Raw genomic sequence first — 10,048 nt, 5'->3', positions numbered from 1 at the left:
GACCATTTCATGCTGCGACAGGGGCGGAAACCTAATTGGAGAGATTCAGCCCGGGTGCGGCCCCATCGTGCGCGGAAAGAGGGAAGAGGCGGGGGGGGGGGGGGGGCGGTGCGTGTAAATGTCAGAGCTGGGCTTCACCGGTGGAAGCCGTATAAAAGTTTAAAACGGTCCTCGCCCAACGTGGGGCTCAAACCCACTACTCTGAGAGTTTTTAAAGAAAAGGGGGAGCAGCCACTGTCTGTGTCTCTCGCTGCACTTGAAACAACACATTCCAAGTCCGAGCAGAGAGAGGACACCATTCAGTTGTCCGTTGTGTTGAATAAAATGCTGTCGGTTTCCGTCGTGTAGCGGTTATCAGGTTTGTTTTAAAACGGGGAAGTTCCTGGCTCGATCCTGGGCAGAAACGTTATGTTGGAATTTGGTCTCCAAATATATCCCGATCGATTTTCTTCTCTTGCCAAAAAGGGAGACAGTGGCTGCTCCCTTATTCTTTGTAAGCTGTATCTTTTACTTCATTAAACAGATAACTTTGAGTGATAGAAAACTGATCGACAGTGACGCTCACTTCAAGTTTTATTCCCTTTTAATCTGGAAGGATATATTGGCTTTGGAAAGGAGTTAGTAGCGGAGGATCGACAAACCTTTTCCGCCAGTGGTGGACAAGGGAACCGAACCAATCATAGACCAAGTTCTCCTGAATTCTCCAGTGCAATGGGAAACCGACCAACAAAAGCCCTTTCATTGACCGTGGAGGTTCAGACAAATTTCTGATGACGAAGCGCTCAATCTATTTCTCTTGTCTGTTTCCCGATACTGTCTGCATCTCTGCCCTGTGTTTATCTCACGATGTGTCCACCTGCAGGTTGGTTTTTGAACGAAGACGTGTGTTTGTCTTCTGTTCGTTGCATGAAATAAATGAGGGCATCAGGTGCTTCCCTCCCTGACATTGGGGAGCCAGTGGCAGACTTCAGAGTTGGGTTCTGTTAATTGTGAAGACGCAAAGAAAACATGAATTGCAGAATTATACAAACCAGCCTTAAGGGAAAAAACTGTGACCTCGACGTGATTTAAACACGCAACCTTCTGATCTGGAGTCAGACGCGCTACCGTTGTGCCACGAGGCCTGGATGTAACACTGCGTGTTTGTTTCTATCAATGTTTGTCAAGCACCGCTTTAGAGCTCCGAGATTGGTGGAATGGGTTGGCTTTCAAATCCCCGCCCACTCCCACCGGATGTCAGGCAGCATCAGAAGTCTCCTTCACCTGTCAGCCGCAGCATGGCGCTCGCTTCCATCGCCTGCTGTCAGCGGACTGCAGCAAATCCAATTACATTCATCCTGCACCCAGAATTATCACATCACAGGAAAAGGATGTGGGAAACTGCTCAAGATACATAACAGGAGGGGAAACTTCTGAAAAACACTGAGACTTTCGGTGTTTAGACTTCGATTCGAACTGCAAAAATAACGTGTGAAAATATAAACTATGGATCTGATGTTTATACATGTAGGAAACTGCTCAAAATACATAACAGGAGGGGAAACTTCTGAAAAACACGTGGACTTCCGAATGTTTGTACTTTGGTTAGAACTACAAAAAAGAACGTGTGAAAATATAAACTATGGGTGTGATGTTTATATGTAAATTGAATGTTTCTTGGCGGATTTTTCCCGTTACTCTCGCAGCTATGGGTTGTTAATCCATCAACAATAACTTCCGCTTGATTTTAGCCCGAGTGGTTACAAAATAGCAAGTTTAATAGGTTGACTTACAACAGAGTTGCACGACAGCAGTCTTCAACATTACATTCAACAGTATTATTATTTTAATATAACTGTCTACAGGTTACATTAATGACAAGCAATCAACACAACCTGACCTGTCTTCGAATCCAGGTATATCGGACCTGACGTTTGCGGACTGCCTGTGGCAATGGACTTCTGACTGTCCCCTATTGAGAGCTCTAACATTTGAGAAGGGAGCATGCCCTATCTTAAGACGATTCGGCTGCATTGTTCTGTACGTAAGCACCACTGATCTTAACTCATGGTCGTAAACCATCCCACTTTGCTGACTCTCAGAAACCACCAAGGATTGTTTCGTGTCTTCGTGTTTATTTAACCTTTCTCCGTCATCAGGTTTTGGATGCTTATACCAGGTTACCACAACCTGGAGTTCAGGTGTCCAGAACACTTAAGATTCTCTGGACATCAACATTTCATAATTTCTCACCATTTAAGAAATATTCTGTTTTTCTTTTCTTCCGACCAAAGTGAATAACCTCACATTTCCCCACATTATACACCATCTGCCACCTTCTTGCCCACACACTTAAACTGTCCATATTCCTTTGCAGAATCTTTGTGTCCTCCACACAGCTTACTTTCCCACCTAACTTTGTATCATCAGCAAACTTGGATACATTACACTCGATCCCTTCATCAAGTCATTAAAAGTCGTCCATAGGCATATAAATAGTAAACGGGTAGTAAGAGGAGGGGTAAGACGGAATAGGGACCAAAAAGGAGATCGACGCATGAAGGCATAGAGCATGGCCGAAGTACGAAATGAGTATTTTGCATCTGTCTTTACCGAGGAAGAAAATGCTGCCGAAATCACAGTAAATGGGGAGGTAGTTGAGATACTGAATGGGGTGAAAATTGCTAAAGAGGAGATACTAGAAAGGCTGGCTGTACTTCAAGTTACCTGGTCCGAATGGGATGCATCCTAGGTTGCTGAGGGAAGTAAGGGTGTAAATTGCAGAGGTCCCGACCATAATCTTTCAATCCTCCTTAGATACAGGGTTTGGTGCCAGAGAACTGGAGAATTGCAGATGTTACACCCTTGATCAAAAAAGGGTGTAAGGATAAACCCAGCAATTACAGGCCAGTCAGTTTAACCACGGTGGTGGGAAGCTTTTAGAAACGATAATCTGGGACAAAATTAAGAGTCACTTGGACAAGTGTGGATTGATATTAGAACGCCACTGTGGATTTGTTAAAGGCAAATCGTGATTGAGTTTTGTGATGAGTTAACCAAGAGGGCTGATGAGGGCAATGTGGTTGATTTTGTGTTTGTGGCCCTTCAAAAGGCGTTTGATAAAGTGCCACAAAATAGGCTTGTCAAAAGGGGCGATAGTGGCTGCTTCCTTATTTTTTAAAAGCGCTTTCTTTTATTTCACTCAACAGATAACTTTGAGTGAGCGAAAACTGATCCACAGTGACGCTGATTTCAAGTTTATACCCTTTGAATCTGAAAGGATATATTGGCCTTGGAAGGAGTGCTGCACAGATTCACCAGATTGTTACCAGGGTGCAATGCGTTAAATTATGACAAGATGTTATATAAACTAGGCTTAAATTCACACAAGTCAAACTGCAAGAACATTTCATTTTTGATACATACTTTAATGACCTGGGCTTGGGTATACAGGGTATAATTTCAAAGTTTGCAGATGACACGAAACTCGAGAATGTCGTAAACAATGTGGTGGATAGTATCAGACTTCAGGAGGACATGGACAGCCTTGTGAAATGGGCTTTATTAATAGAGGCATAGAGTACAAAAGCAACAAAGTTATGCAAAACGTTTATAAAACACTGGTTAGGCTACAGCTGGAGTATTGTGTTCAATTCTGGGCACCACACTGTAGGAAAGATGTCAAGGCCTTGGAGAGGGTGCAGAGGAGATTTACTAGAATGGTAACAGGGAGGAGGGACTTCAGTTATGTGGCGAGATTGGAGAAGCTGGGATTATCCCCTTGGAGCAGAGAAGGTTAAGGGGAGATTTGATAGAGGTGTTCAAAATTATGAAAGGTTTTGATAGAGCAAATAAGGAGAAACTGTTTCAAGTCTCTGAGATGATTCTCTTAATTACCATTAATAAACACACAACTTTCTGTTTCGCACTCAACGAAATGCTAACAAGTTTGATGAATGACTGTCGAAACTACGCTAACTTTTCTGACTTTCTTCCCTTCTCATTTTACTCACTTTATTTTAGGAGACTGCTTCGAAGTTTTCAGTGGTTATGAGACCAGGAATCTGATGCAGCCGTTGTTGAATTTGAAAGGATTGCAGCCCAATTTACACGAGACAAAGCTCGCGGCTGGAAGTTTGTGAGGAGCAAGTTCCAGCAAATTGTTTCTGACCCGGGATTAAACCGGGAGTTTTTCGTGTGAGGCCAACATGATAACCATTACACCACGAAAACATCTATTTAGTTCAGCCCAGGTCAGATGGAAGTGTTAAGGGAGAAAGTGAACTGCTGACTCCCACTTCTGGGGGATATCCCAAAGCGCTTCAAAGAGGTGTAATCAAAAACATAGAATCATAGAATCACAGGAGGCCATTCGGCCCATCGTGTCTGTGCCAGCTCTTTAAACTAAATGGTGCAATTTTAAAGGGGGTGCAGGAACAGAGAGACCTGGGGGTATACGTACACAAATCTTTGAAGGTGGCAGGACAAGTTGAATAGATTGTAAAAAAAAAGTATTCAGAATCGGTGACTTTATTAATAGAGGCCTAGAGTACAAAAGCAAGGAACTTATGCTAAACCTTTATAAATCACTGTTTAGGCCCCAGCTGGCTACCACACAATTCTGCCCACCACACTTTAGGAAGGATGTCAAGGCCTTGGAGAGGGTGCAGAGGTGATTTACTAGAATGGTGCCAGGGATGAGGGACTTCAGTGAGGTGGAGAGACTGCAGAAGCTGGGGTTGTTCTCCTTTGAGCAGAGAAGGTTAAGGGGAGATTTAACAGAGGTGTTCAAAATCATGAAAGGTTTTGATAGAATAAATCAGGAGAAACTATTTCCAGTGCCAGAAAGGATGGTAACCAGAGGACATAGATTTAAGGTCATTGGCAACAGAGGTGAGATGAGGAGAATGTTTTCACGCAGCGAGTTGTCATGATCTGGAATGCACTGCCTGAAAGGGTGGTGGAAACAGATTCAATAATAACATTCAAAGAGGAACTGGGTAAAAATTGATGGGGAAAATTTTGCAGTGCTATGGAGAAAGGGAAGGGGAGTGGGTCTAATTGGATAGCTCTTTCAAAGAGTTGGCACATGCACGATGTGCCGAATGGCCTCCTTCTATGATGTTTCCATGCTGAGATTCTATGTTATGGAGGATTTTCTGATGCAGTGGATATTCGGGGCAGAGGACCAAGTGGGGATTGAGCTCGACGGCAAGTGTATACAGTTCGTTCAAAGGACTGAAGCCGATGGTTTCATTCTTCCCGTCGTTTAGCAGCAGGAAATTACTCGGCCATGCAGGCGACTTTTTTTGTCTTCATTCATGGGATGTGGGTGTCAATGGCAAGATCAGCATTTATTGCCCATCCCTAATTGCTCTTGAGGAGGTGCTGGTGAGCCGTCTTCGTGAACTGCGCCTTTCATTGACTGTGTCATTGACATTTTCTGGATAGAGAGAAACTATTTCCGCTGGTTGGGGATTCTCGGACGAGGGGCCAGACCTTTCAGGAGTGAGATTAGAAAACACTTCTATACACAAAGGGTATGTTCCCATGTTCCTATGTTCCTATGATATTATTAATATAGAATTCCGACAGGCATTTGATAAGATTCCACACAAGAGACTGTTCGCAAAAATGAAAGCGCATGAAACTTGAGTCAAATTATTGACATGGGGAGAGAATTGGTTCGCAGATAGGAGACAGAGAGTAGGGATAATGGGTACATACTCCAATTGGCAGGATGCGACTTGTGGTGTCCCCCAGGGATCTGTAACTGTGGTCTCAGCTTGTCACCATATTTATCAATGACTGAGATGAAGGAACAGAGTGTCGTATATCCAAGTTTGCTGATGACACTAAGTTAGGTGGTACAGTAAGTAGTGTGGAATGCGAGTTGAAAGTTACAAAGGGACATTGATAGATTAAGTGAGTGGGCAAAACTATGGCAGATGGAGTTCAATGTGGGGTAATCCACTTTGGACCTATGGTCAGGGTATTTTCCAAATGGTAAGAAGCTCGGAACTGTGGAGAAGCAGAGAGAATTAACGGTTCATTTACATAAATCAGTAAAAGCTAACGGACGGGTCCAAAAATAATTTAAAAGACTAACGGAGTGTTAACCTTTATCTCAGGGGGCTGAAATATAAAGAAGTGGAATGTATGTTGCAGTTATATAAAGCTCTGGTTAGCCTGCGTCTGGAGTAACTGCTTTCAGTTTTGGACACTGCACCTCAGGAAGGATAGATTGACCTTTGAGGGGGTGCGGAGCAGATTGACCAGAATGTTAGCGGGGCTAAAAAGGTTAAATTATGACGACAGGCTTCGTATTCCCTCGAGTATAGAAGATTGAGGGGCGGTCTGAGCGAGATGTTTAACATGTTTAAATGATTCGATAGAATAGAGAGAGAGAGAGAATCAATTTCCTCTGGGGAATCAAGAACGAGGGGGACATAAGCTTAAAATTAGAACCATGCAACTCAGGTTCGAAATCAGGAAGCACTTTTTTACACAAAGGGCAATAGAAATCTGGAGCTCTGTCCCCCAAAAGGCTGTGGATGCTGGGGGGCAATTGAAGCTTTCAAGACTGAGATCGATAGAGTTTTGTTGGGTGAGGGTATCGAGGGATCGGGAGCAAAGGAGGGTAAATAGATTTGAGGTGCAGATCATCAATGATCTAATTGAAGGGCGGAACAGGTTCAAGGGGCTCAATGGCCTCCTCCTGTTCCCAATGGAAATGTTGAGAATATGCTTTGTTGAGGCTGTGACGTCTGGGTCAACCCCTGTCCAAACAAGGCAGGTCACATTTGGGAGTTTAATAACTTTGAAATGAACATTTTTCTTTTGTGACTTGTGCAACTTCGATCAATTGAATAGTTATGAAAGAGAATCAATGCAGTCATTCTAACTTCTGGCTATTAATCAGAACAGAGGTTTCCGTAGTGTAGCGGTTATCACCTTGTCCTGATATGCAGAAAGTCCCCGTTTCGATCATGGGCGGGAGCATTATGTTGGGGCAGGTTTTTTTTTCCTCTGTGAAAACTATGGAGAAAACAGACACTTGGGGAAATGTAACATGGGGAAATATAACATAGGAACAGGAGTAGGTCATTCAGCCCCTCCAGCCCACTCCACCATTTGATAAGATCATGGCTGATCTGTGATCCAACTGCATATACCTGCCTTTGGCCCATATCCCTTAATACCTTCGGTTGGCAAAAAGCTATCTATCTCAGATTTAATTTTTGGACTGTGCCCCCTCGTCCTAGAATTCGCAACCAGCGGAAATAGTTTCTGCAAATCCAGAAAATGTCAATAACACAGTCAATGAAAGCTGCAGTTCACGAAGGAGGCTCCCCAGCAACTTCTCAAGAGCTATTTGGGATGGGCAATAAATGCTGACCTTGCCATTGACACCCACATCCCATGAATGAAGACAAAAAAGTCGCCTGCATGGCCGAGTAATTTCCTGCTGCTAAACGACGGGAAGAATGAAACCATCGGCTTCAGTCCTCTATGTCTTATTTTTCATTGCACACAAATACATAACACAGATACACAGAGATATAATGATAACCACCACACAGTTACACCCAAATGTATTTATAAATGTCACAGATGCAATCATACATATTTATGACAAGATATATCATATTTTAAAAATAATCAAAATAAATTTTTCAATGGCACACAGAACATAAACACTCACTTTATAAAGAAGCATGACATCCATTTATACAAATCCATAGTTTACATTTTAACACCGTCTTCTGAGCAGTCTTGAACAAATTCCACACACCGAAAGTCTCCGCGTTTTTTCAGATGCTGCCCGTCCTCTTCTGCATTTTGAGCAGTTCCTTTCCTGTGATGTGATGATTCTGGGTGCCGGGTGTGTGCCATTGGGTTTGCTGCAGACAAGCTGCCGCGGACAGGTGAAGGCTGCTTCTGAGGCTGCCTGACACCCGGTGGGAGTGGGCGGGGATTTGGGAATCTGAAATAAATGAAACAGTAAATGAGAAACGTTCATAAAGGTAAAACCCAACTCTCTACTATCTCACTTCGTGGCGCAATGGTAGCGCGTACTGACTCCACATGAGATAGCTCAGTGTTTAAATCACGTCTGGGTCGCACTTGTTCTTCGCGCTGGTAAGAGACTGAATAATACATATTGAGATCCCTGCTCTGAATTCTGCCTCACTAGTTCCCCAGTGTCAGGGAGAGAAGCGTCTGATTCCCTCATTTATTTATTGCAAGAAACATACACAAACGCACTTATTAATTCAAAATCAGCCTGCAGCTCCACACGCACAGAGATAAACACAGCCAGAGAGACAGGCAAACACCGGGAAATAGACAAACCCGTTTCTCAGAGAATTGCCTGTACCTCCACGGTCGAATGTAAGGGCTTTTGTTGTTCGCTTTCGTTCCACACCTTGGAATTCAGGAGAATCTGGTACATGGTTTGTCGGACAAGGCAAGGGCGCGATGGCCCGAATGGCCTGCTTCTGAGCTGTATCCTTCTCCGATTCGAAACTCAGCCCCTCGGGGGGAGCCAGCAGCCGCCTCACTGCAATAACAGACCAAATGGAGATATTTTCGTGGGCCCGGCAAGCTCAGTCGGTGCAGTATGAGCCTCTTAATCTCAGGGTCGTAGGTTCGAGATCCACGTTGGGCAAATTCTGTTCTAAACTTTGACGCTGCTTTTGCAAGTGAACCCTCCGCTTGCTTGACTGTCAGTGCAAGAGACGATTCTGTCAGTGCCGCCTCGTGTGCAATAATCAAAACTATAAAAGTAGCAGAAGGTTATTCGGGGTTCAGATACACAAACCTCTCTGATGAGCCTGAGAATATGTCAGAGGTTGCTGCCTCCCCTACATCTCTTGCTCTCTGACGAGGCACTTGCTCCGGTTTCAATTTACAAACTGGGTGAGTTGGTGATCGGGTGTAGGAGAGTTGGTTTGTGATCTGCGTAGGAGACTCAGCGGCCCCGGGTGAGACAGAGAAAAAAATCAGTCCAGGCCCCGGCTCCAATCTGCGGATGTGGAAGAAAACACGGGATGAGGGTGCGGTGTGAGGTCCCTGTCAAACCAACTGCCCGAACAAAGCTGGCCACATTCACAGAATCAGAATGGCTACTTCCTGACGCGGGGGGAGGCCGGTTCATGTGGAAAAGGATCCGGACGAGAATGATCTGATTCATAATGTTAGGGGAGGGAAATTAGGGAGCTCCTTCGGAACGTTAATTACTTGAAAATGAAGACTTTTTCCTGTGTAACTTGTGTGGTTTTTGATGAATGAAATGTTTGTAAAAAGGCATCCGTGGAGAAAGATTGAGAGCTTTTAGGACTAGAGGGGAAATGAGGAGATTTTTTTCGCACAGATGGTTGTTACGATCTGGTAGCCACTCCCTGAAAGGCTGGTGGAAGCAGCTTTCATAGGAACTTTCAAAAGGCAATTGGACAGGTACTTGAAGATGACTGATTTGCAAGGTTACGGGGAAAAGGCTGGGTTTTTTGGACTAAATTGGACAGCTCTTTCAAAGAGTAGGCAGGGCAACACGGCCGAATGGCCTCCTTCTGTGCTATAATATTCTATGATTCTATTCCATGATTTTAGTGTGGGACAGGAGAGATGTTGTTTAAAGAGAAGTAAAACTGTCCCAATCAGAGCAGAGAGATGTGACTGGTCAGTTCCCCTCTGCCCAGTATAAGTCAGCAGCGGTTTTTTTGTGGTGTAGTGGTTACCAGTTCGCTTTACACGCGAACGGCCCTGCTTTCGATCCTGGGCGGACAATTTATGTTGCAATTGCTGTTTACATTCTTTATGAATGACTTACTTGAGGAGACCGAATGCAATGTATCCAAGTTTGCGGATGTTACAAAGGTAAGTGGGAAAGTAAGCCGTGAGGAGGACGCAAAGTGAGGTGGACAGGTTAAGTGATTGGGTAAGAAGGTGGCAGTTGGATTATAAGGTGGGAAAATGTGAAATTGTCCACTTTGGTAGGAAGAATAGAAAAGCAGAATATTTTTTAAAAGGTGAGAGTCCAATAAATGTTGGTATTCAGAGAGAGTTG

At 44.1% G+C, this 10,048-nt stretch overlaps 1 non-coding gene across 1 annotated transcript; it reads right to left on the bottom strand.

Annotated features, from left to right (window-relative positions):
- Positions 1-1,052: 1,052 nt before the first annotated feature.
- Positions 1,053-1,124, bottom strand: trnaw-cca (transfer RNA tryptophan (anticodon CCA)). The gene has a single exon. It is a non-coding gene; the product is annotated as a tRNA-Trp (tRNA).
- Between the last annotated feature and the right edge of the window lie 8,924 nt (positions 1,125-10,048).

This window comes from Heptranchias perlo, unplaced genomic scaffold, assembly GCF_035084215.1.
Source record: "Heptranchias perlo isolate sHepPer1 unplaced genomic scaffold, sHepPer1.hap1 HAP1_SCAFFOLD_129, whole genome shotgun sequence".
Lineage (NCBI taxonomy): Eukaryota > Metazoa > Chordata > Chondrichthyes > Hexanchiformes > Hexanchidae > Heptranchias > Heptranchias perlo.
Note: the sequence above shows the minus strand (reverse complement) of the source record. Positions and strands in the feature narration are given on the sequence as shown.